This window comes from Lygodium microphyllum, chromosome 24 (genome assembly GCF_053477565.2).
Source record: "Lygodium microphyllum isolate KBCC chromosome 24, Lygodium_microphyllum_v1.1.10, whole genome shotgun sequence".
In the NCBI taxonomy this organism is placed as follows: domain Eukaryota; kingdom Viridiplantae; phylum Streptophyta; class Polypodiopsida; order Schizaeales; family Lygodiaceae; genus Lygodium; species Lygodium microphyllum.
Genome location: NC_141158.1, coordinates 51,500,680 through 51,506,498, shown reverse-complemented (window position 1 = coordinate 51,506,498; position 5,819 = coordinate 51,500,680).

The window sequence follows — 5,819 nt, the reverse complement described above, 5'->3', positions numbered from 1 at the left end:
CAACTATTACACAAGTAGAGGAGGTAGAGTCACGATTACAAGTGGCCTATACCTCTAAGGAAAACTAGAATCCGAGTCTAGGTGCTGTAAATACATTAGCATTGACAAATGGAGGTCAAGGGACACCCACGAGTACTTCCAATGGGAGAGGAAGCATGATTCAAAATGTGCTCATTTTTCCAACTCGTCTATTGTTAAGACTTCAAGCTCAGCTCTACTATCTTTAGGTTGTGTGTACCCAACATTTAGCTTGTCCAGTTGTACCACATGCGGACATTAAATAAGTCAGTCTATACTTGGTGTGAATGATCTTACGAACCTTAGACCTTAGAGTGTTGTATTCACCTTAGTTATATGGATTATGGAATATGAAGAAAACAGTGAGAGGAGCATAGGGCTCTTTACTATTGCTCCAATCCTTCTCTCTGTCTCTCTCTTCTAACATGGTATCAGAGCCATGAATGGGCTCTGTGGTGGATAGCATTCGTGAAGCAGACTTGGAGCTTGAAGATTCAAGGTTCTTGACAAGAGGGGTTGACTGCCATTGTTCTTGTTGAAGGTATGCATTGCATAATCTGGTTTGTCATTTCTCAAGAGGTTGTCTGTGACTTGTTTGAAGCATTTGGAGGCTTTAGTGACTACGTTAAAGAGAGAACTAATAAGTAGTGTGCTGAAGACTTGCTGAATACACCCCCAGGGTGCATCACATGATTGTGCCTACTATCGAAACTATTCCCCATGGCTGCTAATCAGTAAAATAATCACTAGTCAAGTGATCTATAGCTTGCATACACACTTTGGAAGGTACTTGAAGGTCCTGACATGGCAATGCATTGATGGAAGCTCAATTTGAAGGTTATGCATAGGTACATAGATCTAAATACAGAATGAATTGCTTTAAACAACGAATATACAATATACACTAGATCTTGGTGGAAGCATTGAAGCTATCTGACATGCATTCGTGGCCCTAGTGAAGTATAGATACATCCTGGAAGACATATGTATTGTGGCTTATGCATTTGACTTGCAACTTTTTGAAGAAAATAATCAGATCTAGAAGTATCTAACAGGCTGAAATCTATCTTGTAATTTCCAGCACCAAGCAAGGCACTGTTTGATCCATACATGCCTTGGAATGACGGATATAACTATCTAGAATGCTGGGTGAATGTCTTGGAAATTCCCGTGTACACTTGGGCATGATTAAAAAGATTAAAAATTCAGTTTTGGAATGCATTTAAAAATCTAAAAATTATAAGCTGAAAAATATCATAAAACTGTGACAAGAAGCATGGTCTTTGCCTGAAACACGACATGACATTGATTGGTCCCTATCAAATCTAAAGCTTGGGATACGTCTGGGAATGTTTGGAGCATTAGGAAAAGCATTGAATGCTACTAAAAAATAAAGTCTAGAGCTGAAAAAAATTTCATTTAAAGTGTGTTGGTGGGTTACAAGCAAGGAATGCAGTCCATGACATTGCTTCTTGAGAAGGCAGAGTCTCTATGGTTGTATGAATGGTCATGTATTGACCCCAACACACTAAAGCAAATGTATGAACTGATTTGTGAAGACATTTTGGAGCTGGATAAACCTTGCTTTTCTGAAAAAAAATTATTGCAATCTATGGACAGGAGTTTTTGACACTTGTACTTGTTGATTATGCACTAATTTGTGCATGTATGATCATATTTGGACTGCTACATGTACTAGTAGATGTCTATGAAGTTATGGAGCATGTATAACATGTATACATCTCAATTTAGCTGTCAATCAACTTCTCATAACCTGACAGTTTACAAATTTCAAATTGCATGTATGTAATCTGACAATAAGTTTGCATGAGACCGAGTTAAAGCAACTATGTAAGGTGCCCGCCCATTGGCTTTCCAGGCACTCTTTTAATGATCAATCGAGAAACAAATCTAGGCATCGCTACTTGGCACTCCCAGGGAATGTTCCGAGTTTTGTCACCTAGGGTTTCTCGAATCCGCCTCACAACAGAACGTTCACGGTTGAACCCACTAGGATCGACCTAAAATTTGGGCTCCTAGTGGCCAAGGTCTCCTAACAGCATTCTAGCGTCGGATCCTGGACATCCTACTTTACGGAGAGATACCCAAGCCAAAGCAGACCCATGCCGCACTTGGTTCAAAGAGAATGGGAAATGAGAGGGATGCACCGCTCAGCCTCTCTGCTCATAGAGCATAGTCCCACTCTGGTCCCCTAAAATGACATGAATCGGGTTCTAACCTAACAATACCTAAAGGTCAAATGATAGTAAACCTCTTGTGAGAAGCCTCCCAGTTCTCTGGGACCACCCTGCTATTGGACGAATCTGTTGGGGTTCCTCCCACCCACTTCCCTTAGTAGCTTTTGTTTTCTAATTAGGTCCTACAACATTTATGTGTGACACTTAAAGTCAACCTCATTAATTAAGCCTTTTAGGGAACATGGTTCGTTCACATAACTTATAGCACAGACATGAGAAGAGAGCAAAGCAATCTATTGACAAACAAGTTCCTTAACTTATCTTCAAGTTAATCTTTGTCTCCTGCCCATATAAGAGAATTATGTATCCCTTCTATCCAACAGAAGTATCCCTTTTGCCCTATAGAAGTAACTGGTATAAATCACATGGCACCACAAATTCAATCCTTTAGAATAGGATCTCCCAACATGCTCAGATGTTGGGGGCCATGGAGGTCTTAAACTCCATTCTAGACCTAGCAAGGGGTGTCCAGAGCTCCACCTGACCTGCAAGCTCTCTAGGAGGGAAACATCATTCCCGTGGTTGGCCTTTTCAATCAAGCAGTGCCCTCCTTGGATTAATCTGCGTTGCGATCATGGAGGTAATCCACCCGTGAAAAATATCCTTCCTTAATTAAATCCTTTAAGAATCAAGCGCAAACAAGGCATTCAGTCCTAATATCATTTTCTAGGAAAACATTCCTTTATCCCCATGGCAACTTGTCATCATAGACCCTTGCCATGCATTTAGCATAAATCACAAGCACTTGGAACAATCATCCAAACAACAAACTAACAACCAGTTGAATGTAAAAGCATTTAGGATGTTGTTAGATCAACCAACAAAAACCAATTGTATTCTTGCCAAACAATGCAAGAATAGTCCGATAACATTTCCATCGCATATATGCTCTCCCCAGTGGGAACAAAGAGTGATTCTATGTAAAATTTACTCAACACTTGTATGCACAATTTTTAATGTCATGATTATGCCATTCATAACCCTTGACTGATTCCTCCTTGTAATTGCTCTATCAACGAGCAAGCCATATGCAACTAGGTGCAATTAACTTTCCTTAATACATGCACTTTGCAAGCTCGATCTTTTGAATACGTGAGATAAAATTTATCCCTTCCGATGACCTATACTCGTGCATCATAGTATGGGGCCTAATGTATCTCTTAAGAGAATCCAAAACAAGCATATATCAATTTGGAAATACATTACTTACGACCACAACCGTAGTTGGATTGACAATGATGCCTTTGCTCGAATCTTCGTTTCATTCTTCGCTTTTTGGGAGCCATCATCCGCAAGTAGAATCAAGAGATTAAGAAGGCGGAATAGATTCAAGATGGGAGAGTGTAAGAGAAGATGGTTAAGTTGAGGATCGAGATAGAGGGAATTGTGCAGACTTTCGGGGTAACTCTTCTCTCTTTCTCTCTCTCTCTCTCTCTCTCTCTCTCTCTCTCTCTCTCTCTCTCTGTGGGAGGGGCATGTCAAGATTGTGGGAGAGAAGGAAGGAGTCTCACTTGTAGCTTTCTTGCTTGCACAATGGGGGGAATACACACAGAGGTGGAGGCTGAAAACAGTTTTCCTCTTCTTAGTTGTGTAAGCCAAAAAGAACTCTCATACAAAAAAATAGAAGAACCCTATATATGGGTCTCAAACCAAACTCAAATAACTAAGGTGGCATACTAACTGAGCCATGAACTAGAGTAGATAAGGATAGCTGTCATCTAGCTATTATTCATGGGCGGTGTACCAACCGCATCTGCAACTGACAAGTCGGTGACATAAATGCACAACGGTCACCCTGGCATATCACGAGTGGAGCTTGATCTCTCAACACTCCCCCTCGAGCTCAATCCCAATTCCTGCACATCAAGCAGGTCTCTGAACTTGCGCAGCTTCTCTGCGCCCAATGCCTTCGTGAATATGTCAGCTACCTGATCCGCTGTGCTGACATAAACTAGATCAATAAGACCTAGTAAAACCCTCTCCCGCACATAGTGATAATGCACCTCAATGTGCTTAGTTCTAGCATGATAGACTGGGTTATTTTCCAAGTGTATACTACTCATGTTGTCACAATAAATGACAACTGGCCCATTTGTAGGTTGATGCATATCATAAAGTAGCTTATGCAACCAAGCCACCTCACATGTAGCCATTGTTGCGTCCCTGTACTCAGCCTCTGTGCCGGATAAGGCAACTGTAGGCTGTTTCTTGCTGCTCCAAGTGACTGCAGCACTCCCAAAAGAGAACACATATCCACTAGTAGATTGTCTATCAGAAATGCTACCAGCCCAATCAGCATCAGTGTATCCATGCAACTGTATCTGAACCCCAGTCTCATAAAATAGTCCATACTGCAATGTGGACTTCACATACCTGAGTATGCATCTAGCCGCATCCAAATGCGATTTCCCTGGAGCCTGCATAAATTGACTTACCAATCCAACAGCATAGCTCAAATCTGGCCTGGTAATAGTCATATAAATCAAGCTTCCTACTATGCGTCTGTACATAGTAGGGTCTTCCAGAAGCTCACCTGCATCTGTGCTCAGCTTCACATTCTGCTCCAAAGGAACTGAAATAGGCTTACAGCCTATCATCCCATATTTGGACAGCATGTCCAATCCATACTGCCTCTGGAAGAGCTGTATCCCACTTGGTGATCTAATCACCTCAATGCCCAAGAAATAACGCAGCTCTCCCAAATCCTTCATCTCAAACTTCTGCTTCAATAGCATTTTCACATGAAGGATATCTTCATCACTGTCACCTGTCATAATCAAATCATCAACATAAATGACAAGTAGCATAATACCTTTCTCTGTTTTTCTCACATAAAATGAGAAATCTACCTTGGAAATCTGAAAGCCAATGGTGACAAGATATTGTCCTATCTTGTCAGACCATGCTCTAGGTGCTTGCTTCAAGCCATACAATGCTTTCTTCAACCTGCAAACAAACTCAGGATGAACAGCATGCACATAACCTGGTGGTTGCTCCATATAGACCTCTTCTTGCAAATCACCATGCAAGAAGGCATTCTTTATATCCATCTGATGTAAAGACCATCCCTTTGATGCAGCCATAGCAATGACTGCTCTTACGGTTGCCATCCTTACAACCGGACTGAATGTTTCTTCATAGTCAATGCCATATGTTTGTGCATACCCCTTGACTACTAATCTTGCCTTGTATCTGTTCACAGAACCATCTGCATTGTGCTTCACCTTATGAACCCACTTACAGCCAATTGCATGTTTACCTTTAGGCAAAGGTACCAACTCCCATGTAGCATTTGCTTCCAAGGCATCCATTTCTTCATCCATGGCTTTCTCCCATTCTTCTTTTCCCATGGCTTGCTCAAAAGAAGTGGGTTCTGGTTCCTGTATCACTTTGACCATATATGCATAGTGAATGGCTGTAAATCTATCATATTTAAGACTATCCACAGGATACCTATCTCTGGTAGACCTACGCAAAGTAGGTTCACTCCTAGGTGCTCTCAAAACATCCCTGGTCTTCCTTACTCCAGGTGTAACAATAGAA